This window comes from Crocodylus siamensis, chromosome 14, assembly GCF_052110815.1.
Source record: "Crocodylus siamensis isolate JL-2025a chromosome 14, ASM5211081v1, whole genome shotgun sequence".
In the NCBI taxonomy this organism is placed as follows: Eukaryota; Metazoa; Chordata; order Crocodylia; family Crocodylidae; genus Crocodylus; species Crocodylus siamensis.
In genome coordinates, this window is record NC_143408.1 from 8,732,842 (window position 1) to 8,756,186 (window position 23,345).

Consider the following 23,345-nt stretch of genomic DNA (forward strand, 5'->3'; position numbering starts at 1 on the left):
CCACACACCCACACGCACACATGCACATACACACACCTTGTAGTCACTTATTCAGAAAGGTGCTGCAGCTCTGACCAGATGCAGCGGCTCCGTGGCTGTCTGGAGCAGGGGTTGCCCTTCGTGGCCTGTGGGCATGATGGGGCATTGACATCCGGTAACATGCAGTATCACAAGAGGAGATTTGAGATGCCCAAGCTATCTGCGGAGCAGGCGCCCCTCACGCTTCCCATCTGTAGCTTTCACCCCCAAGGCAGGGAGTGGGGCCCTGATCCCAACAGCCACATCTTGGGACTCCCACCTGCAGCCCCAACACCTCCTCTCCATCTGTGCAGCTGTGCATGAAAAACCAAGAGTACGGCTCACCGGGCAGCAGCAAACGTGCTCCCAGCGAGGTGGTGACCCATGGGGGATGGGAGACGGCTGCCTGCAGGCAGGAGACCGGGGGGATGGATGGGATCAGCCCACGAGACCGCAGTGCCCGGGTGTATTTTCCACAGGAGCTGTGGGCATGTAGCACAGGATAGAGACCAGGTCCATTAGTGAGCAAGCACCAAACTGTCTTGTGGGTAAAATGCAGCACCCAATTAGCACGGCTCTGATTCCCCAGCCACCCTGTCTGGAGCTCAGCAGCCTGGCAGGGCTCCCAGAACCGGGGCCTGGGACACTCTGCTCTTAACTGGTTGAGACAGAGGCTTTGATGTGGATATGTTCACCAGGCTCACAGCCGGGGAATGCCAGGAATCCCAGCTGGAAGCTCAAAGCTTCCCCAAACCGGGGAACTGCGCTGCTCTTGCACTCGGTGCCCGAGGACACTGCAAGCTCTCCCAGCCTGGCACTAAACCCAATCCTTAAAGCACCTTCTAGGGCTGAGCCATGACTTCGCTGCCCTTGCTCCAACCCCAAACTCCACTGCAACTCTAGGAGAGCTCCAAGATCCCCCACAGCCAGTGCTCCAGGACCACATCTTGCCTCCTGCAGCAGGTGAGCTCAGGTGTGACAGCCCCTCTCTGTGCCTCCACTTCCCCCTCTCTCCTGGGAGGATCATGTTCTCTCAGCAAAGTGTCCTGAGGCCCTGGGAGGAACAGAGCAAGGGAAGTGCTGCTCACCCTAAAACCTGCACTGAAGCCACAAACTGAGGTTGCAGCACGGGAAGTTTAGGTTAGATATTAGGAAAAACTCTCATGAGGAGGGTAGTAAAGCACTGGAATAGGTTACCTAGAAAAGTTGTGGACTCTCCATATTTGGAGGTTTTTAAGACCAGGCTAGGCAAAGCCCCTGGGTGGGATGATCTAGTTGGGGCTGGTCCTGCTCTGAGCAGGGGGTTGGACTAGATGTGACCTCCTGAGGCTCCCTCCATCTCTCATTTGCTATGGTTTTGTGTAAAGCCCACGCAACGAAGCCAATCCACAAGCCCCTCCATCTCTGCAGAGGGCTGGCTGGCGAAGGGTTTGCCACCCTGCAAAACTCTGCAGGAAGGAAATTAATTTCCTGGTGTGGATGCAGATGAAGCCAAGACCTTGGGAAGATGTGAAACTGGTCACCTCTGACCGAACGGTCCTTCTGTCTGCTGGGTTGTGAGACACTTGGGACCCTCCCCCCCGCCCGCTCTGTTCCAGCCAGCCTAAGGGATTTTGAGCCTAAGCCCTTTTGAGCACCAGGGTATTGCCCTGTCCACCAGGCTACTACTGCCCTAGTCGGGCTGGGGGGAAGGGGCTCTCCTGTTAAAGCGACTCCAGATTGTATGAACAATGACCTCTTCATTAAAGCCAGGGTCTCTCCCCTCTGAGGTCAGCACCCCCATCCAGCTGGGTCTGCCTCCAGGACTGGAGAGCCCCACCCCACAGCTGAGCACAATTCCTCAATGCAGATGTCATCAAAACCGAGTCATTCGCACAAAACAAGGGGCATTCCCACCACAAGTTTCCAGCATTTTTTACAGGGAAGGTATTTTATCAAGAAATCCCAGCCCGGCCCCACAGCTGTGACTCTCACGGCTGCTCTCCCACCATCCTTGGCCAGGGCTGGACCTGCTTTTGCCGTGGGCGGCGCCCCTGGAGTACGGTCCCCTCCAGAGCCCTGGCCCTGCGCTCACAGCTCATCTGGTGCATGCACTGGCGGAAGCAAGTACGCTGCCCGGCTTTTCCTGGCTTAAGGGTGAAGTCTGTTTAAACCCGGCCTCTCTCACTAATAGCTCCGCTCTGTTTATATCAGGCTGGGATTATTTAAGATACTGCCTCAGTGCTGAAGTATCTCCCACTTCCATTAGGCCAGACGCCTGAGCATCATTCTCCTTACATAATTCTGTCTCTGGGGGACAACGAAGGCAGCAGCCCTGTGGGCAGGGGCAGGAGACCATTCATACCACCGCACAGGGATCCACTTACAGCCTGCCTGGAGCCCTGCATAGCAGCCCAGCCCCAGTGTGCCAGCCAGCAGTAGGCACTGCCAATCTCAGCAGTGTCTGTGCCCCCCTGAGCCCCAGGGCATGGGTGCTCTCTTGTTGGGTCTCATACTTCTCTTGTACTGGTCTAAATCCACACATCCATCCTGCTGCTGATTTCAGAGCTCTTCAAGCCCTTGCTAAACACTAACAGCTCACCAGATCTCCACGAGTCTCCCAAGGCCACATAAGGCCAGGGAACAGGCAGTGGGCACCCTGCCTATTTCCCCAAGCCCCTGGAGCTCTCCCCTCTGCTTAGCTGAGGGCCTCCTGACATGGTCACTTCAGGTAGCTTCCAGAGCTCTTAATCGTAGAATCATAGAAAATGAGTAGGGGTGCAGCGATAGAGATTTTGGGGGCCAATACCAATAGCTGATTTTTAAGGAGGCATATCATCTGATACCAGTCCAATTTCTGATACGCAGCCTGACAGCTTGAAGAGCTGCATGCAGCTGGTAAGTCTGTTGTGGTGGAAGAGGAGGAAGGAGGGAGGGAAGGGGCATGGGGGGCAGATCAAGGCCCCTGTGGGGAGGGTGGGAGTGGCGCTGGCGCTGGAGCTGGGGCTGGGGCTGCCCAGCTTGGAAAGGGAATGGGATGGAGCCATGGCTCATCCGGGCGGTGCGAGGATGGGGGGGTGGCTCCTGCTGCTGTGCCGGAGGGCACGGGGGGGGCATGTGCCCCTGGATCTCCATGGGACAGAGCTGCAGCTCATCTGGAAGCGTAGGGGAGTGCAGCTCCCACCACTGCACACACCCCGGGAGGGGATGTGGGGTGCATGCCCCTGGATCTGCATAGGGCAGGGTGGGCTGCTGCTGTGGGCTGGGGCCAGGGTGGCACAGGGCTCTTCCTGGCAGGGAGCTGGGCTGCTCTGCACTTGGGGTGGGCAGCGGCAGCAGTGGGAGAGGGGGCTATGGGGGGGCTGCAGCCACCCCAAAATTTGCCGTAGCCTCCTCAACTCACCCTCCCAGTGCCACTGTTGTCTGCCTCAAGTGCAGCCCCAGGCCCCCCACCCATGTGCCAGGAAGAGCTTGGCGTTGCCTTGGCCCCAGCTCACAGCTGCAGCCCAGTCCAGCCCACCCTGTGCAGATCTAGGGGCACATGGCTCCCCCCCCGTGCCCTCCCAGGTAGCACGCAGTGGCAGGAGCCTCCCCCCCAACCCCTTGCCCCCCAGATGAGCTCCGTCCCGTGCCCCACCCACTCTGGTTGGGCAGCCCCAGCCCCACTCCCTCCCTCACCATGAGGGCCTTGATCTACCCCACTACACCCCTTCCCTCCCTTTCCACCACAACGGTTTTACCAGCCGCACGCAGCTCCCCAAGCTGCCGGGCTGTGCTCCTCACCACCTACGTGCTGCACGGCAGCTGCATGCATGCAGGCATTTATCGGCTAAATTATTGGCCACATCAGGCTGATTTCTGATATAGTAAATTGTCTATATATCTGTGCCAGTCTGATATTGAACCTAAGTATCAGTGTGCCTCTAAAAATGAGGGTTGGAAGGGACCTCAGGAAATCATTTAGTCCAACCCTCTGCTCAAAGCAGGACTATCCCCAGCTATATCATCTCAGCCAAGGTTTTGTCTAGCTGGGTCTTAAAAACCCCCAAAGACGGGGATTTCACCACCTCCCTGGGTAACCTGTTCCGGTGCTTCACTACCCTGCTCGTGAGAAAATTTTTCCTAATATCTAACCTAAATATTTCCTACTATCTCACCTAAATAACCTAACAATTAACCCCTGGATTGGCAGCATGTTAACATTAAGTGGCTTAAAACACTTGTTATTTGGTTTGAAGTTACACTACTCCAGGACAGGATTATCTCTAATCCGCATATCCTTGCTCCTGTTCCATTAATGTGCGGCCACCCCACACAGCTGTTCTGCTCAAATTGAAGGCCTTTCTTTATACCTTATGCTGGAAACCGCAGGTGTTCATTGACTTAGTGGAGCAGTCACACCTAAGGTGAAAAACCATCTCTGACCGTCCTTCACCTGCACTGCTGTGACTTGCCCCTGGAGGCTTGGTGAGCAGGGGTAGGACTGGCTCTCTGCTCCTGTCAGGCACTAAACATTTGCATGGCTTATGGTATAAGGTGTAACAAGGCCCTGAGCGACCCAGCTCCTATCAGGGCTGCAAGGCTGTTGGCCAGTTTCTGTCCAACCAATTTGATCACTTGATTTCAGCTCATTTTGGTGCCTTTAAATTTCCTGGAAAAATCAGCTTGTGATTTGAGCCGATATTAGTTTTGCACTGATATTAGTTGATTTGTTCACTGATCTAGGGATCAATATTGCTCCCCTGATCCAGCTAACTATCAGTACTCAGTATACTCTAGATGAAACCTGCAGGGGTGGTAGCCAGTGCTGAGAGCGTGAAGTCTGCCAGGTTTCGAAGAGATCGGTGCAGGGGTTTGTGGGAACCACACCACAAATTCCTAAAAGCAAAACTCATGTCACGTCTGTGTTACACCACAGTGGGGTGAAAACTGCCGGGGTGGTGGTCTCTGGTGAGGCCACAAAGCGTGCTCTAAAGGCCTGATCCTACCCCACCTGTTAGGAGCCTAAGTGTGATCCCAGCGCATCCTGCTCCAGCCCCTGAAAAACCATTAACACAGCTACTTTTGCAACACAAGAGCCAAAGGCAGTGAGCAGAAGGAGTTCCCACCCACCGCTTGGGTTAACTGGTTCTCAGGGACTGGGACAGGGTGGAAAAGGATCACGTCCAACTACCTAATAGGGAGACAAGAACAGGGCCCTAGGAGGCTAGGTGCACACTGCCTGCTCCCCTTCAACTGGGAGGTGCATCCCACCTCTCTACTGTCTCACCGCCTCCAGCTGGGACTAGCGGGGCGGCAGCTTCAGTGGGTTAAATGTGAGAGCAGCCCCCCGGGCAAAGGGCCTGTCAGCTCTGCTGCATTAGCCCAGCGGATCCAGCTCTGGCGGAGCAGCCCGACTGCATGCTCTGCCCAGGCCAGGCTGGTGTGACTGCATCCACAGGGGTGCTATGTGTGCCCAGGTGCTAGCTGAGCCAGCCTGCGAGCGTGTTAGCAGGGGTGCTGCCTGCTGCTTTGGCGGTAGGGCTGTGCAAAGCTTTGGATCCTGATTTGGATTTGGAGATGATTCAGATGATTCAGAGGCCGAATCTAGGAATCCGAATCAAATCACTGGAAGCTTTAGGCTTTCCGAATTGATTCGGAAGATTCAGAGCCTATTTGGTAATTCGGCTATTGAGTATAATGGGGAATCAATGACAAATCTAAAAGTTTGTTGTCTGTTGGCTGATTTGGATGAAACTTGCAGAGATAGTAGCCCCTGCTGAGAGCATGGCCCGTGCCGTGATTCAAGGTGATAGGTGCAGGGGTTTCTGGGAAACTGTACCTCAAAGTCCTGAAAGCAAAACGCATGCCACGTGTGTGTGTTACACCACAGTGGAGTCAAAACTGCAGAGGCGGTGACCCCTGCTGAGGCCACAAAGCCTGCCAAGGTTCAAGGAAATCGGTGCAGGGGTTTGGGGGAAACTGCACCGCAAGCTGAGGACAAGCAAAACTCGTGCCATGGGTGACACTGCGTGTGTTAAGGCGCAGCAGGGTGACAGCTGCAGGGATGGGGGCCCCTGCTGCAGCCATGAAGCCTGCCAGCTGTCAAGGAGATTGGTGCAGGGCTTCTGGTTTCTGAGGCCCTGCACCCTTAGCTGCTGACAGGCAAAACTCGTGACATGGGTGCTTGTGGGACTGACCGTCTTGGGGCATGTGGGTGGGTGGGAGGAACTACTGCAGGCCTGGCCGCTAAGCTACTGTGTTACCAGTTACCAATCAATCATGATTCGCTCAGGGGCCCACTCAATACAGGGCAGCTCTCTACTGTAACGAGTTAATGAGGATTAACACCTACAAAACCACAGACTAAGGAGAGGAAATAATCAAGACACACAATCAACTGCCCCAAGACAGACACAGTCAGTTGCACCAACGCCCATGTCATGAGTTTTGTCTGTCAGCAGCTAGGGGTGCAGGGCCCCAAAACCCCCCTGCACCGGTCTCCTCGACAGCTGGCAGGCGTCATGGCCACAGCAGGGGCTAGCAGGCCTGCAATTTTCACCCCACTGCGCCTTAACACAAACACTGTCATCTATGTCACGAGTTTTGCCTGTTAGCAGCCAGAAGTGCAGGGCCCCAGAAGCTAGACTCCCCCTGCACCTATCATCTTGAAACTTGGCGGTCTTCATAGCCTCAGCAGGAGTCATGACTCCAGCAGTTTTCACCCTGCTGTGGTGTAACACATACACGTGATATGAGTTTTGCTTTCAAGTGTTTGGGTTACAGTTTCCCCAAACCTCCCACACGTATCTCCTTGACAGCTGGGAGGCTTTGTCGCCTCAGCAGGGGCTACCACTCCTGCAGTTTTCACCCCACTACACCTTAACACACACAGGGTCATCTATGTCATGACTGTCAGCAGCCTGTCAGCAGCTTGAGGTGCAGTTTCCCCCAAACCCCTGCACCTATCTCCTTGAAACTTGGCAGACTTTGTGGCCTCAGCAGGAGCTACTACCCCTGCAGTTTTGACCCCACTGTGGCTTAACACACATGTGACATAAGCTTTGCTTTCAAGAATTTGCGTTGCAGTGAAGAAATAACAAAGAGATGACTGCTGCCTGGAGTGACCAGAATTTCAGGTTGGAAACAGGGGGAAGATGTAACAGCTCACCTGTTGGGAGACTTTGGCCACGTCAAGAGGCAGAGCAGAGGGTCTCATGACACTGGGAAATGGGAGGTTACACAAAAGCAGGAGCTGATCTGCCCTGGGGGCAATTGCAGGGTGAGGGGAGCTGCTGCAGGAGACACATGAAGCCAGGGGAGCCCTGCCTATCTAAACTCGGGTAGGCTCCTAGGGACTCCTATGGGAAGGGCAGGTTGGATGGAAGGGCATTGTGTTCAGTGTCCATGTTGTTTTGTCACTCTGTGCTCTCTTGTGTTTTCCTGCAAAGAAAAGAGTGGTTGCTTCCAGATTTTTGTTAAAAGACATTTTTCATGTTCCGAGCCAAATTAAGTCCAAATCCATGAGTCAGTCCAGAACCATAAGTGGCCCTACAACTGGCAAACATCCTCCATCCCCACCAGGGTCTTCAGATATTTCCAAAGTCTTTTGGTGGGCATCCTAGGTGGAGGATGTTTGGATGCCCCCAAGTTTCACCTGCCCTTAGCCATATGGCTGCAGGAGCAAGCTAGGGAGGAGCCCCCTCCTCACCATAAAATGGGCTTTAAGCCTCAACATCTTGGCGGTTACTAAACCATGCTAGAACAACAGTTATCCCAGGGAGGGCTTGAGGAGAGCTGTCTTCATGGACCCAGATACATGGTGTTTCCCCTGCCAGATCCCCGCGCAGAGTCGGGGCTCTGTGCTTTCTCTATGGGCTCCTAAAGAGTGAAGCCACAGCCCAGGGCGTTGCACACAACAGGAGTTTGGGGAGAGCCTGTTTGCACTCACGGGATGTCTTAGAGGGTTAGTCCTGGTGCGGGGGGCCTTAGGCAATTGGGCTACACAGGGCTCTGTACCTGTGCAGGGACAGCAGAGAGCTGCTGCCCAGGAAACATGCTGGAGAGGCCGAGGGAGCACACTGGGCTGTGGTCTGACGTGTTGCAGGGATGCTATGCATACGTTACACTAGCATGTGGGCCGCGGGGGCTGGGACCCCACCCAAAAAGGCAGGAGATCTGTCACAAATGGTCATCAGTGCTGGTGGACTCAGGAATGCATTGACTGCCCACTCGGGCAGCTGACTGCTGGCAGGGCCGAGGCAGGCTGCAAATACAGACCCTATCAGGGAGCTGCACGCCGAGATTCCTGTGGCATCCTCGGCCCCGTCCCTATTCACGGCGAAGGAATTCACTCGGCTGGGCCGAGGGGCGGCGATCAGCAGAGCTGTCCTGCTCCTGCGAGAGCGAGGCTTTCCCCAGTAAACCAGAAAAGGGCTGGCACCCGCGCACGGGGCCCAAAGCTCCTGCCCCGGCCCTCCCTCCTCTGAGGTTCTTGGAGAAAAAGCTAATCCAAGCTGGGTCCCTTGGGTGTCCCTGGGAACCCTCTGAAAGGCTCATCCCACTCCCTCTCTGCAGTGGGTCAAGGCTCTGTGTCCCGTCCCAGCCAGAATGGGCACGGGGTCTCCTTATCCTCTGCCTGCATGTGAGGAATTTATTGTTTTCTTTCTGGATGCCAGCAGCTGCTCCAGCCTGGGAAAGAGCCTCCCACAGCCCTTGTATTGTGGCCAGAGAGCAGTCTGGAAAACCTGCCGCCCTGCCCCTGCCCTGCCCGCTCCCACAAAAGGTCTTTCTCACCAAGGACCCACTCGTCCGAGCACTGAAGTGGATTGGACAGAGGTGGAAAGGGCTAGACCGACAAACCTGAGCCTGGAGCAGGACAAAGCCAGGCCCCTGCACGTGCTGCCCAGCTGGAGAAAGGGAGGAATACCATGCCAGAGCAGAGCCGAGCCCCAAACCCCACCCTGACAGCAGCCAGAACCAGCGGCCTCTGAGGAAGGGGCAAAAGCTCCTCTGTAGGTGGCACTGAGACCAGTGGCCCTGTGACCACAGGCTTTATGGCCCTCCCCAAGAAATGGTGTCAGTAGTTGCGGTAATGGGGAGAGTCTGGTTACCCGTGCCACTGTCCAGGCCCTCTATAAACCTTGCTGAGTTCTTGCCCTTGGTGGCTTCCTTGCATGCGAGAGTGTTTCCTTCTATCGGCTTTCTGCTTCACCAAACACCCCCTCACTCCTGCGTTGGGAAGCCGGATGAACAGAAGCCCCAGTCTCCCCTCTCTAGACGGATGTGGTTTTGCTGTGAGCTTTCTGGTTCATCCCATCACTCAAGTAACAACCCCAGGCTCTTCGGTCTCTCCTCAGAGGGAAGGCAGGCCCCGCCATCACGCTCGCTGCCCTCTCTCCCCCTTGGTGAGCCGCGATGACAGCCCTGCACACTGCAGCCACGTGAGGCTGCATCACTGATTTCTATAAAGACACCCGACTGGGCTGTGGATCATTCTTCAGCCTGTTCCTCATGCCTCCTACCGCGAAGTTGGCTTACGACTGCAGCTTTGCATTGAACAAAGGTCAAACCTGACCTGTCTGCAGTGATGCACAGATCCCTTTCATGGCTTGACATCGCTACATTGAACACCTAGAAGCTTAATCCATAGTTTAGGTTTTCCTCTTCGCTGTGCCCTAATTTGCATTTCTTCATCCCGAATTTCATTTGTTACCATGGCGGTTGCCTGTGTCTCTTGGCTCATCCTCTCATCCCTCTCTGAGGCTGACTAACCTGAAAAACTCCCCCTCAGGGCCGCTGCCTCCCACCTGCACAGCTGAGCCTGCCCCACTCCCACCCGCTGCCCACAGAGGTGGTGCCCCCAGCCCAGCCCAGCCTGATATGTTTGCATACATATTATTATTCTCCTTTTGCGGATAACATAGAAAAAACACATGTTTAAGTGGATATTGTTAAAAAACCAAAGAAGTAAGTTTGGCCAGAAGACCCCCAATTTTCTCTCTAGCCCATGTCAGCCCCCCACTGGGTAGAGGCCGGCGCTGCCCCTGCCGCAGGCAGATGTGATGGGAGAACGCATCCTGGTCTGACCCTATTAGCACAGACGTAGGGTTTATTGGTGTATAATTCCCCGGATCATAACAAAAGCCTTTATTAAACAGAAAGTACAAGATTTCATCCCTATAATCCTCTAGAGCGGCCGCTGTTTTAATAAGCAATTTTGTTGGCAGCTCAGCAATTTCATACTGGAGTGTGTAATGGTCTCTTGGGGGGACCATTTAGGCCTGGCCACTTGTTATGTTTTAAATGATCAGCTTGCTCCAGCCACGCTCCAGTCACTACCTCTGTGCATGTTTGTTTGCGGCTATATCTCTGCTGCCCTGACGCAGTTTGAACCGTCTGGCCGGGGCACCAGTAGCGGCTCAGCTGGGGGGAGAGAGGAAAAGGGTGGAGACAGGATGTGCCACTGGGGGAGGGCAGGAGGATCCTTTTTCCTGCCTGCCTGCCTGCCTTCCAGGAGTGACAGGGCTCTTGGTGCACCTGTCACTTGAAGAGGAAAGGCTAAGGGAGAAGCAGCCTACAGGCGTGGCAGGAGCGAATTAGAAAGTCACCTGACCAAAAGGGAGCTGGGCTTGCAGCATATAAGCACAGGGCCTGAGCTGGTCGGAGAGACTAGCTCCAAGAGCCAGAGAGGCAAGAGCTCCTACCACACCAGCAGCTGAGGTGGGGTAAGCAATATAGAGCCTGGGAACGGGGCAGGCATGAGAACAGGGGCATGTAAGCCCATACCCTGGAGGCAGGCCTTAGAAGAACTAGACCTGGGAATAGGGGTAGGTAAGTCTGTAGCTTGGAGAAGGGCAAAGGTAGGGTACAGTCACCCACGGGTTGGGACAAAGCCTGGGGATCAGAGCCAAGGGCCTGGAGCCCAGAGCGGGCTAGTGACAGGTGCCTGCTAGGGTGGGATGCAGCGCCCAGGAGTAACTCATGTAGGCAAAGTGCCTGGGGGGGAGAACAGGTGGGATGGCTGTGCCTGGGTGTCGTTCCAAGAAGCGAGGTGCCTGGGAGAAGCAGACAAGCCTAGAAAATGCACTGGGGAGTAGTCGAGGTGAGTGACATGTCTGGACGGGGAGGCCCAGTCATAGTGGTGAAGAGGACTGGTGATGGCTAATATCTGTAAGGCATGGGAGTGATGTACAGGGGAGGCTGGAACGATGCAGCTAGTCCGTAAGGCAGTGACCATGGACACCTGTGGTCATGAGAGAGAGGTCAGGCATGGGAAGCCCTGGGGCAGCCTCCCTTTCCTTCAAAATTAATAACATCAAGGTGTGGTGGGAAAGCGTCCCAAGGGAGCCAGGCTGACAAGGGCTCGGCGGATGCTAGGAGCATCATAACCACCCCTGGGATGAGCACTTGCTGTACAGACTTAAAAAAAAAGTCCCTGACAGCCACTTTCTCAGCATTGACTGAAATGGAGGGTGCCCCTGTGCCATGCACCGCTGCTGGATCTACCTCTGGCATCTCATCCCTGGGCTCGGTTTGCTGTGGGTAGACTGCTGCCAGCGCTGCATCCAGCTAGCTCAGACCTGCCTCCGGCGGCTCTGTCCAATGCTGCACGTGCTTCTGCAGCAGCAGTGTGGACGCTGGCGGGGGCAGGCCTGGGGTAGGAACAATCGTAGTAAGGGAGACTGAGGCAAGGAGACCATGTTGTTCCTCCCTTCCTCTCCCCTCCCTTAACCACTGCCGTTCCAGCAGGTTCATCAGTCCTCTTGCACGTCTCTTGTTACTCAGCATCTTCAAAAGTGTAAGGAGCAGAGATTCTCTGTCCATCTGCTCTTTGAACTCCACTTGCTCCTTCCTTTTATTCCACCCAGTAAATCTTTGGCTCTACACAGACCTGATATCCCCATTTTCAAGGGTTTCTGCTCGGCTCAAGCAGCACCGGATATTTCCTTAGCCTGGTCTCCTTGTTGCTCAGTGCTACCAGGTCTGCTCAGGCTCTGCTGTTCTGGGGCGGGGGGCCAGGAGCTGAAGCAGAATCTCGGCTCTAGGCCTTCTGGATGCACCCTTGAACTCCCTTCCTAAAGGCCAGCATCGCTGGGTTGCCTACAGGAATCCTCCCTACCCCTGCTGGTGAACTTGACTCTTGTTCCTTGGGGCTGCACTGCTGTCACTCGCCGTATTGGCTCATGTGTCCGGCTTGGCCTCCTGGCTGCCCCTGCACTACCTGCTCCAAGAAGCAGTTGCTTGAAGTGCTTAAAAAACAGTTTCCCCCCTCCCCTCCTCTACCCCCAGCTAAATCCTGTTGCATCACATAACCTGTGTGCAGGTGGGGAGTTGAAATTTGGGCTACCCAAGCCTGGGAGCATGCTCCATCCTTCTTGATGAAGCACGGGCTGTGAGTGGAAAGGAGTGCACGAGTCATGGGTCTAGGGCAGCATGCAAGAAGCAACCCTTCCACGGCTCTGCCCCCTGCTTCCCATGGCCTCTATGAATAGTTATTGGATTAAATGCATTAGATTTGTAGATTGTCAGGGGCCGGAAGGGAGCTTGCAGATCATCGGGTCCAGTCCCCCCACTCCAGGCAGGAAGACAACTAGGACTGGGTGACCCCAGCGAGGTGACTGTCTAGTCTCCTCTTGAAAACCTCCAAGGTAGGTGACTGCACCATCTCTGGGGGGAGTTTATTCCACTGTCTAGACACCCTGAATGTGAAGGAGTTTTTCCTGTTATTAAGCCTGAAGCGGCCGTCCCGGAGTTTGTAGCCATCGACCTTGGTCTTCCCCAGGGGTGCCTTAGTGAACAGTTGTTCACGGAGCTGCTGATGCACTCCTCTGATTTTTAGCAGTAAGCCATTATCAGGTCCCCTCTCCATCTTCTCTTCTTTAGTCTAAAGAGGCCCAGGTCCCTCAGACTTTCTTCATATGGCTTGCCTTGCAAGTCCCTTATCATACTGGTGGCTCTTTTCTGGACCCTCAAGCTTTTCCACATCCTTATGGAAGTGCGGCGCCCAGAACTGGATGCAGTCCTCCAACTGCGGTCTCACCAGTGCTGAGCACAACGGGAGGATCACTGCCTTAGATTTACATGAGATGCATCAGTTGATGCCTGCCCGCGTGTTATTTGCCCTGCTGGGCCCCGCATCGCACTGTCGGCTCATATTCATGCAATGGTCGATCATTACCCCTAGGTCCCTTTTGGCCGTGGTGCAAGACAAGCTGTCCACACCGAGCCTGTAGGTGTGTTGAGGGTTGTTTGCCCCGGGCTGGAGCACCTTACACTTGGGAGTGTTAAACTTCATCTGGTCCCAGTCTGCCCAACTCTCGAGCCTGTCCAGGTCCTCCTATCTTCTGATGTGACCACACTGCCCTGTAACTTGGTGTTGTCTGTGAACTTGGCCAGCGAGCTTTTCACTCCCCCAGCTGAACCATTGATAAAGATGTTGAAAAGCACCGGTCCAAGCACGGACCCCTGAGCGACACCACCGGGCACTTTGCACCGAGATGACACAGATCCGTTCGCTACAACTCTCTGGGTCCTACCCTGAAGCCAGTTTCCCACCCACTGAACTGTCGAGCAGCCGAACCCACAATCTTCCAGTTATCCCACGAGAGCCTTGTGGGAAATTGGATCAAAAGCCTTGAAAGGAAAATGCATGAAGTGGTTTGGGAGCATAGGGTAGACACCCAATGACCTGCCCAGCCTTCATGCCGTGTTCTCATTCAGCTGTAATTTGCATCCTCTTGATTTAACAATCATTGCTGCCCAAAGCAGGAGCTCCTCGGCTCGGGCTGGCCTCTCCCCAAATCTTAGTTTAGACATTCCTCCAGCATCTCATTTATTTGACATGCCAGCAGCCGGGCTCCATCTTGATTAAGGTGGAGCTGCCCTCTCTGCACCGGCTCCCTCTTCTCCAAAATGGACCCTGGGGCCTCGCAAGCAGGCGGGAGAGCCTCTTCTGCACGCTGTCTTCTCAGCCACACACGAAGGCCCTCGAGTTCCCTCTGGCGTGTGAAACTGGAGGCTCTCCAAGGGCCCACCGTAGCCCTCAGCCTAGGCCTTCCACCTTGCAATCTGAACTGTGTGCCCATGTCACTCCTACATCTCCTCGCATCCCTGGTACCAGTGTCCCGGGACCATCTCCTATGTCTCATGCTCCCCACCAAACATCACAGGTGGTCAAGAAATCTCCAAGAGGTTTTTTCAGCTGCTGCACCACCAGCCGTCTGCCTGCCCGGTTAACTGGTCCTGTCACCAGCCTGCTGTCTCTCCCCACTGTCCTCCCCGCTCCTGGGGAGGCCTCCTTTCTGCATGAGGAATCGCCCTTCTCCACTGCTTCAGACAGGAGGGGCCTACCCAGTCCACTCCTGTGCCTTCCCAGGTGGAGGATTGGGAAGCCAGCCCAGTTCAAGCCTGCTCCACAGTGTCCCCCGCCATGCTGTGTCTATGAGGAGTCCCATCTCCGTCTCTCTTTCCATCGCTTGGCCCAGCTGCCCTGGCCTCCAGATCCCACGCTGGGCTCTACAAGCCACAGGCCGCTTGTACCAGGTGCACTAATATGCCTTGTGGAAGAGGAACAGCCCTGAATTCAGCACTGTGCTGCGATCCAGCTAGCATCCACCCTGCCTATTCTGCGGCCCTGCTCCCAGCAAGCTACCCAGGGCTGCGGCCCTGAAAGGAGGAAGGCTGACCACTTTTGTGGGCAGTGACTTATTGGATGGGGGTGGGGAAGGATATTATTTTAGATGTTTCAACCCCCTGCTTTAATCTTGCCCTCTAGAGCCCCTGCCCCTCTGTGCCTAATGCCCTTTCAGGCCAAACTTCCCTGCCCCCTGCCACTAGGCTCTCCTGGCTGGGGGACAGCCTCTTGCTGCCTTACATGGTGCTGCGCCGACAGCTGCACTCAAATAAAGCCCTAGCTCTTCTGCTGTGAGATGAGTGCTCTGGCTCCCAGCTGAAGAGGTCCTAGCTTTGGCGGCCTTTTTCCACGTTAAGCGAAACCCGTCTGAGTCCGAGCTATTTGACTGCTGTTACCGCACTTCCAGCCGCAACTGTTAGTTCCTTCCACTAAGCGAAGCAGCAGCTTCTTTCTACATGTCCAGCCCTTGAATGACGTGCAAGAATGGAGTGAAAGCCAGGATGCTCGCTTACCACCGCAAACCCTCCCTCGGCCCCAGCGCCGCACGCCTGCTGCCAGCAGAGCATCTGCCCGCCTGCCTCGGTCTGCCCCAGTCAAAAGGTAGACGGAGTCCCTCCCACCTCCTGACTACTGCGCCTTCCTCAAGTGCCACTTTAAAGAGCCTAACTCTCGCCTCCCTGTACCCTCTGTACTCAGGAGACAAGCCGTCGTCTGTGTACAGCTCAGGCTGCCTGGGCGTGTACCTCGCATTGTTTCCTGCCCTTCAGAGGTCAGAGTGGGGCTGTGTTATCCCCTCCACACTGGCTCAGGCCCAGCTCTGACTATCCTCATCTTCCTCAATGGGAAGACAGGTTTCTTGGAGGCCTCGGTGCTTATGTAGCAGACTCGGGTCCCGTGCAGGAGTGCTGTTAGGCAGTGCTAGGGTGCAACCCCACCTTGTGACCCCCAAGCATTCCTCTCCACTCCTGGGCACTTTCATGCCGTGGCACGAGGACACAGTCCAGTATGCCTGTGCAAGTAGGCAACTATTCGATCCGGGATCGGATGCCAGGGATCCGATCCACAGCTCCGGACTGGGTTTCTGCTTTGATTTGGCCGAAGTGGCTCCGAAGCTGACTGCTGCAGGCCTGGCTGCTAAGCTTCTGTGTTACCAGTTACCAATCAATCATGATTCCCTCAGGGACCAGCTCAATACACAGGACCTAGCTAATGTAGCCAGTTAATTAGCAGCAATTAACACCTACAAAACCACAGACTAAGGAGAAGGAATAATCAATACAGACAGTCAACTGTCCCGGGGCAGAGACAGTCAGTTGCACGAGCACCCACCCATGGCACAAGTTTTGCCTGTCAGCAGCTAGGGGTGCATGGCCCTAGGACCCAGAACACCCCTGCACCGATCTCCTCCACAGCTGGCAGGCACCATGGCCACAGCAGGGGCTACCATCCCTGCAGCTGTCACCCTGCTGCGCCTTAACACACAGTGTCACCCATGTCACAAGCTTTGCCTGTCCGCAGCTTGAGGTACAGTTCCCCTCCAAACCCCTGCGCCTATCTCCTTCAAACTTGGCAGGTTTTGTGGCCTCACCGGGGGCTACTACCCCTGCAGTTTTTACTCTCCTGTGGTGTAACACATACAACTGACATGAGTTTTGCTTTCAAGAATTTGGGGTGCAGTTCCCCCCAAACTCCTGCACTGGTCTTGAAATGTGGTAAACTTCATGCTGTCATGCTACCACCCCTGCAAGTTTCATCCAAATCAGACAAAAACCAATATAGATACTTCATTGATTTCCCCATTATAGTCTATGGTCGAATTGGCTCCGAATCTTTTCTGAAGCAATTCGGAAGCTCGAAATCGATTTGGAAAGCCTAAAGCTTTCAGCGATTTGATTCAGATTCATAGATTCAGCCTCCAAATCTTGATTCGGTTTCAGAGATGATCCGAAACTTTGCACAGCCCTCCACTCCAGCTCTGAAATAGGAAGCGTGGGTGGTAGGTGCAGCGAGAGGATGCAGTCTCTGTTCTAACCTTGTTCCAGTAACTTACCAGCAGGCGAGAGAAGCTCGTGACTCTCTAGCTCTGCCCCCTCCAACTAGTAGCTCTCTCCACCCGCTATTAAGATATTAGCCTCTTCAAAGACACTGGCATATTGTTCTCTGATATACATCTCAGGCAGCAGCTTATTTGATGGCCACACCCAACCTGAACACTGAATTAAGCTCTCCACCTATTTCAGCTAGGTCTTTCCAGCCATATGCTCCCTGGCCTGCAGACTACAGCAAGATGCCTTCCTTCCTGCTCTCCTTGACCATGGGCTGGATTGGAACAGACCCAGGGTGCAGTACAGGTCCAACAGCTCTTGGGCATTAGGCTCCTGCCTTTAGGGAGCCAACATTTTTAGTGCTTTTAGTTTTGCTTCTGGCAAGGGGTAGTGGGTTCCCTGCATTAGCTGGGGTAAGTATCTAGTGATTTAAGGCACAGACCAAGAAGCGTTTTGATCAAAAGGAGTGACTAGAAGCTGCAACTTTAAGGAAAGCTGTTTTGGGAAGGGGCACAATATATTGGGGAACCCCTTGCTGACATTTCTCCACAATTGGGGCAGTAAGCTTAGCACTCACTGCCTTGACACAGACCATATTACTGAGCAATCCAAGTAAGCCTGTGAGTTGTGGAGTGCTTAGGAGTCACATTTTAAACAGAAAGTGGTTTTCCACCTTAACTATGGTTGCTGCTATATTTAAACCAAACCAGCCTCCAATTGCAGATAAACAGTTTTTTGCAACATCTGCAGCTCTGAAACCAAATTAACCTCCAATTTGAAATCAAAAGAGCCACCTGCAGGAAGCTGCTCCTACTCCATTCACACGCCCCTATAAACGCCTCTTTGTCACCTTGCTTCCCTTGGTGGGGGCGGCTATCTCGTAGGAGATCGGTGACTAGCACATCTCCAAACATGGGTCTCCAGTCCACTGCTGATGTGGTGTGATCAAATCTAACTCTAATCTGAGTCTGTTGTTTTCTATGTGGATTTTTATGAATACAGTTTAAAATAATTTTACTGAACATGTCCATTGTCTAGCGAGCCCAGTTATTCAGGTGCATTTAATACAGCAAAGTGTGGTCAAATATTGGTTTGACACTTTACATTATGGAAAGAACATCAGAGAAGATCTAAGGGCAAAGTGAGCGGTTTCAAGGCTTTTTCAACAGAAAAGATAATTGTTTAACAAGCAGCTCTGAGGAGCACTGAGAGCCTTGGCATGAAGCAGGCCTTGAACTAAAGTGGAAGTGACATTATTACCAATTCTGGTAAAAATGCAAAAATAAACAGGGTGAAGAGTAAGCAGAAAACTTTTTTCTTCTTTAAAGAAATGCCCTGTGCTGATCCCTGTCTGTTAGCAACCTGGGAAATAAGCACGCTGGCTACACACTCATGCCATCCTCACGTTGGCACATGCGTCAGGAGTTGCACCACTGGATTCAATGGGGGTTATGTTTAGTACAGCCCATGTCTAGGGCTTGGGGTATGATGACTTGGTAATGTACTTTCCCAGCTCTGTTTTTTCTCCTCTTTGCTGGTCCCTCCTGCCCTTGTCACGTCAAAGTTTAAAATAGAAAAAGCCAAAACTAAGGGGGAGTTTCTGCAATTACTGGGAGGAATCCCTCAAGCCACCTCCCTGCCCATTGCCTCAAGCCTCAGGCGCTCAACAAATTCCAGTTTATTATTCCTGCTTATCCTCCCAGCAGGGGCTCTTATGGGAATTCACTTCTTCCTGATTCCCTAGGAAGAGCCTGCAGGAAACGAGGGAAATGAATTGCCACGCTCGCTTGTTGGGCTTGGAGTACAGAGTTAGGGGGCAGGCAGGGCAGGGTGGCACCTAGACAATGACGGGCTCAGAGAGGTGTAAGCTTTTGCTGGGGGCAGCGTATGCCACATGATACGAGTGGGAGGGTGCGAGTGGAAGAAGAGATGGAAATCTTCGGTGCCAGGGTTGCATGGCCCTGTCTGCACTGGGAAGGATTGGCCTGTAGAGCTCTGCCGGCAGGCTCACCCAGCTGAGACGCTTCTTAACCAGCTTCCCGAATAATCAGCTACACCAGGAAAAAATGCCTTTATCTGCTGGGATGACTGCATAGCTCTGTTGGTCTGGGGGTGGGGGGGAGAGCAGTGACATGCTCACACTCCGAAATACCATAACTTATCTAGAAAACCTTGAAACACAGACCAGGCTCAAGTCTCCCTTTCCTCTCCTTAGAGACAAAAGTGCTCAGATGCACGCACACGTCCCAGCACACACTCAGGCACATGTATACATATGGTCCCCCGTGCACATAGCCGTTCTCGTGTGTTTTCACATAGACCCTAGAGCAGTGGTTCTTAACATTTTTAGACTCGAGGCACCCCTCAGAGAGTGCCAGCTCTCGGCTTTCACGTGATCACAGAAAAATAATTGAGCAATTTGTCTGTTGCAAAGAAGATGTAAAGACCCCAGGAGGTATTTTACACTATTGATCCCTTATTGGAAATCTCTGGGCTTATCTTGTGAATCACACGCACACACCTAACAGTGCTAATATTGCTTGGCACCCTGCAACACCCATGAAGGGATCTCAGGGCACCCCAGGGTGCTGCGGCACTTTGGTTGAGAATCACTGCCCTCGAAAAATGGGTCCCTGATCTCAGCTATGTAAACCAACTGGGAGATGCAGTCTATGCTAGACAGACACAGGAAGGATCTTACAGAGAGAGGCTAAGTCTCATGGAGGCTATGGGAGTTAGCCAAGGTCACCCGGGGAATCAGTGGCAGAGAAACACTTTCTACTCCAGTGTCTGCAATCCCATGGGGCTGTTTTCTCCACCTGCCAGAGTTGGTAAATAAATGTCTCATCAAAGAGGAATGGGAGAGCCGTGTCTGTCTCTGGACTGGCAGCAATGACACAAACCATGGCACAGACATAAAGCTCCACTTCCATGGATCCAATGGCAGGAGAGCACAGGGCACCTGCAGGACCAGGAGGCACCTTACTGCCAGGCTGTGGATGCGCAGATGCCTGGGTAAAGCAAGTTCAGTGTTTTCTAAGGCAAAGACAAAAAGAGACATGGTAGATTTTGATGGCACCACCGCAGCTGGCATGAACGCCTCGCTCCATATGCTGATACCAGAACCTTAGGGTAAACTTTACCAAGTTTAGTCAACATCCTCTGGGGCCCTTCTGTGTGATCTTCCACTAGGACTTTTTCTAAATATCTTCTTTTTTTTTTTTTACTGACAAAAGGGTAAATAGGGTGAGTGTGACCTCCTGGGGCCAGATCCTACTCTACCTGTTAGGTGCATAAGTGCAGCTGGGTGCCCGAATGCAGCTCTGTTCCATCCTGCTCAAGTCTCTGAAAAACTGTTCGTGCAAAAAACTCCTCGAATCCTCCTCCTCTTCGCTACTGGTTTGTGACTCAGTCTGACGAGGAAGATGCCAGGGTGTTGCAGGAAGAAGCATTAATGGATTTTCAGGACTTCAGGGGGAACAGAACTGCACATAGGCACCTAATTCCACTCATGCATCTAATGGAATAAGGTCTGGCTTCTTGTGCCGCTATTATAAAATATCAAAGACACCTTGGCATGGTGGCAGTGGGTGCCACCATGAGAACCTAGAAATGGGGGGTGGCTAGACAGACAGACTGACCAATCGATCCATAAGTAGTTGGGCTGGATGCAGAAGTTACTGCAGGAAGCCCTCTAGGCTGTTCTCTGTAGAAACTCAGTTCAGATGATCACATATGTCTCTTTTGGCCTTAAAGGCTATGAAGCCCATGAACACCTACAATTTAGATCAGGTTAGATTAAGTTTTTAGACTGAGGTGCTGAGTTGTCTGTATGCTCAAAGGCATTTCTGCTGGCCACTCAGGTTCCCAGTCTTTTGAGTGCCTTACTGTCCCTTGCCAGGTGAGCATGGATGGGAGCAGGAGGGCTGGAGAGAGCCCTGTGGCTTGTGATGCCGTGGGAGAGTGTGGGAAGATGATTTTGTTCCAGCACTGTGGGTTGAGGCTTCAAAGGCAAAACGGCCTCAGGGGACACAGCCTCTGGGACTCAGTTCTGCTCATCTCGCTGGTACAAGGCAGGAGTGGCTCCACTGCAGGCAGTGAGCGCCCCGTGGGCTGGCCAAGGGGAACCCAGGTCCAGGCCCCATAAGGTGGCCCTGGCTAAAGCACCGAAGAGCTGGAGATCGTTCGGTTACAGCTGCAGTGCCCCCTCTCCTTTCCAGCTCTGCGTCCAAGGCAGGACTTTTCCCCAGAGTGTGTGGCTAAGGCACCGACGCACAGGATGCAGCTTCCCCTGCCATGACTGCGCTGCGGGGGCTTTTGTGCAGCATCTCAGAGATTTCATAGACACTGCCTGCCTGATCAGCAGACATGATGTGAGTGCTGCCTGGCTGTGCAAGAGGCCATGAGCTGGGGGCAGAAAGCCTGGAAGAAGAGAGCCCGGTTTGGGGAAGGAGAGTCTGATCGGGGAGGGCCGTGAGCCACAGAGCTCAGGCTGCTTGGCCCCATCGGGAGCTGGCTCTACCTGCCTTTTCTGCCTCTCACTCCTGAGCTTGTATCAGGCCACAGTGCTGCCTACCTGCCTTCCCCTCCTCTTGTGCAAGGCCCAGTTGGGGTGAGCTGAGCTGGCCCGGGGGGGCACTGTGCATGACACAATGAAGCACTGACTCCAGTTTCTGACTCAGCCAAAGCAGGCAGAGTCAAGCACGTGCATTCCTGACTGCAAAATGCTGCTTATCCCGGGAAGTGCTAACTCAGGAGCACGCGGCCTGCCGTTAGCCACGTTACCGCTGTTACACAGCTCTGAGCTATGTGCTGCGGACATAGAGGCCCCTGTGGGCCACCAACGAGAGCGATCTCCCACCCTGCAGGCATTTCCGGGACCTGCCTAGGGGGTCATGACAATAGCATCTCGCCTACTTCAAAGCCTGGTACCTCACCCACTTCAAAGCCTCTGCTCTCTCACTTTATCTGTCGACACAAGCAACCCCTCCCGTTGTGTTTCCAGCTGTTGTGACTGACATCAGCATGCTTGTGAAAGCTTCAGTCTCTACCAACTGGCAGCTCTTTATAAACAGTCTTAGCCGGAGTGGTGGCCAGGGTGGTATAAATGTACTGGGGAAGGGAGCAGCAAAAATGGCAGAGCTGGTGGGGCAGAGGGAGGAGGAAAGGCTACAGGGGGTGTAGGACAGTGAATGGGATCATGGGCACAGCCTGCTAGCCTCTCAAAGGGGCGAGCGTGGAGGAAAGACGGGGGTTAGTGTGAAGTCAGGGCTGTGAGCTGACACTAAGCAACGGGGCAGTTAGGCTTGATGGAAGTAAAAAGCTTCCTGACGCTGTCATTGCTGGATCTGGAGGGGTGGAAGGTGCAGCCAGCTGGGGCTTTCCTACTGAAGATGGCCTAAGCACAAGGTCTTCACAACCCTTGTCCCTCTGAGTCCATGGGAAGTGGGCCAGAGGCAAACACAGCAGAACCGTGGGTCTAGGTACAGTCTACAGCTCTCCTATCGGCTGAAGGGCATTGATCACTCGAGCTCACGCGGGCTTGTCTGCGCATTGCCTGCATGAACACACATTCACGCCCATGCACACATATGCTTAGGATTTGGGAGCAGATGGGCTGGTCACAGGCCAAAAAACCATGTCCTCAAACCCGAGCATTTCAAGTAATTTCATCCCAGCCCCTTCTAGCCCATTTCTAGAAACTGAGCCCGAAAAAGCTGAATTTGTATTTAATTTTTAAATCCACTTATCGACTCTTCCATAAAAGGGAAAAGTGGAAGGGATTTGCAGCTGGCAGGAATGGGATTCCAGGCCGGGGGGGCGTGTGCCCTTGGACACTGGCTCCCAGGCTCTGATCTCAAGCAGACTTTGCTTCTAGGTGGTTTTTTTGCACACATCTGCCTCCAGCTTCTTGTCTGGGGAAGTTAGCAAGCGGGGGCTGAGACTTACTCTCGAAGTTTCACTTTGCATTCTGCCCTTTGCCTAAATCCCTGCCGCCCCAGGGTGCATTTTTCACCTACCTCTGGCGGTGCCTGTTCCCACGCGGGTCCCCAGAGATGCAGGAAAGAAGGGCTGAGGCCCCTCACGTGCGTGGATCTCCTGCTTGACCCACTGCTGCCCGGAGAACTTCCCTCCCAGCTGGTGGAAGCACATCTGTGTGTGTTGGGGTAGGGGGCGTGGAGGAGATGACTGTGCAGAGGGGAGGAGAGACAGATGGAGAGAGGCTGCCGCTCTTTAATACTGTCTTGGCTCCTTCCCCTGAGAGTCAGCAAGAGCGAGACAGGGTCAGGGTTCAGCAGGGGCACTGAGGATGGGTTGGTGAGAACCGGCTCCCCAGGAAACGGAGTGATGGCCCATGTGAGGAGCTGCCTGGGAAAGGCCTGCGAGCACAGCCATGTGCCCTGGGGAAAAGGACCTTGCCCCTTGGTCGGAGCCTGGCAGCTGGGCAGTGAAGGGCAATAATGCGGCAGGACCACAGCAAGCCACATGCAATAACGCAGAGCAGCTCCCCCAGCACATCGCAGAGAGGCTTGATGTAGTCACAGAAGCGGGGACCACACGTCCTCCTCAGGCTGGCTGATGAAGCCGATCGCACACCCTGCCCCCAGGAGTCCCAGGGTTAGGAGACAGCATCTCCCACCGCAGCCCTAGTGACCAGGCGGGGAACCTGAGGTGCAGTGCAGTTGTAC

General features: G+C 53.9%; 1 protein-coding gene across 1 annotated transcript in view; it reads right to left on the minus strand.

Annotated features, from left to right (window-relative positions):
- Positions 1-22,844, minus strand: part of TBXA2R (thromboxane A2 receptor) — a 35,413-nt gene extending 12,569 nt beyond the window's left edge. Inside the window, exon 1 of the mRNA XM_090027158.1 lies at positions 22,677-22,844. The gene's annotated coding sequence lies outside the window, so the exon portion shown is untranslated. The remainder of the gene's footprint in view (positions 1-22,676) is intronic.
- Between the last annotated feature and the right edge of the window lie 501 nt (positions 22,845-23,345).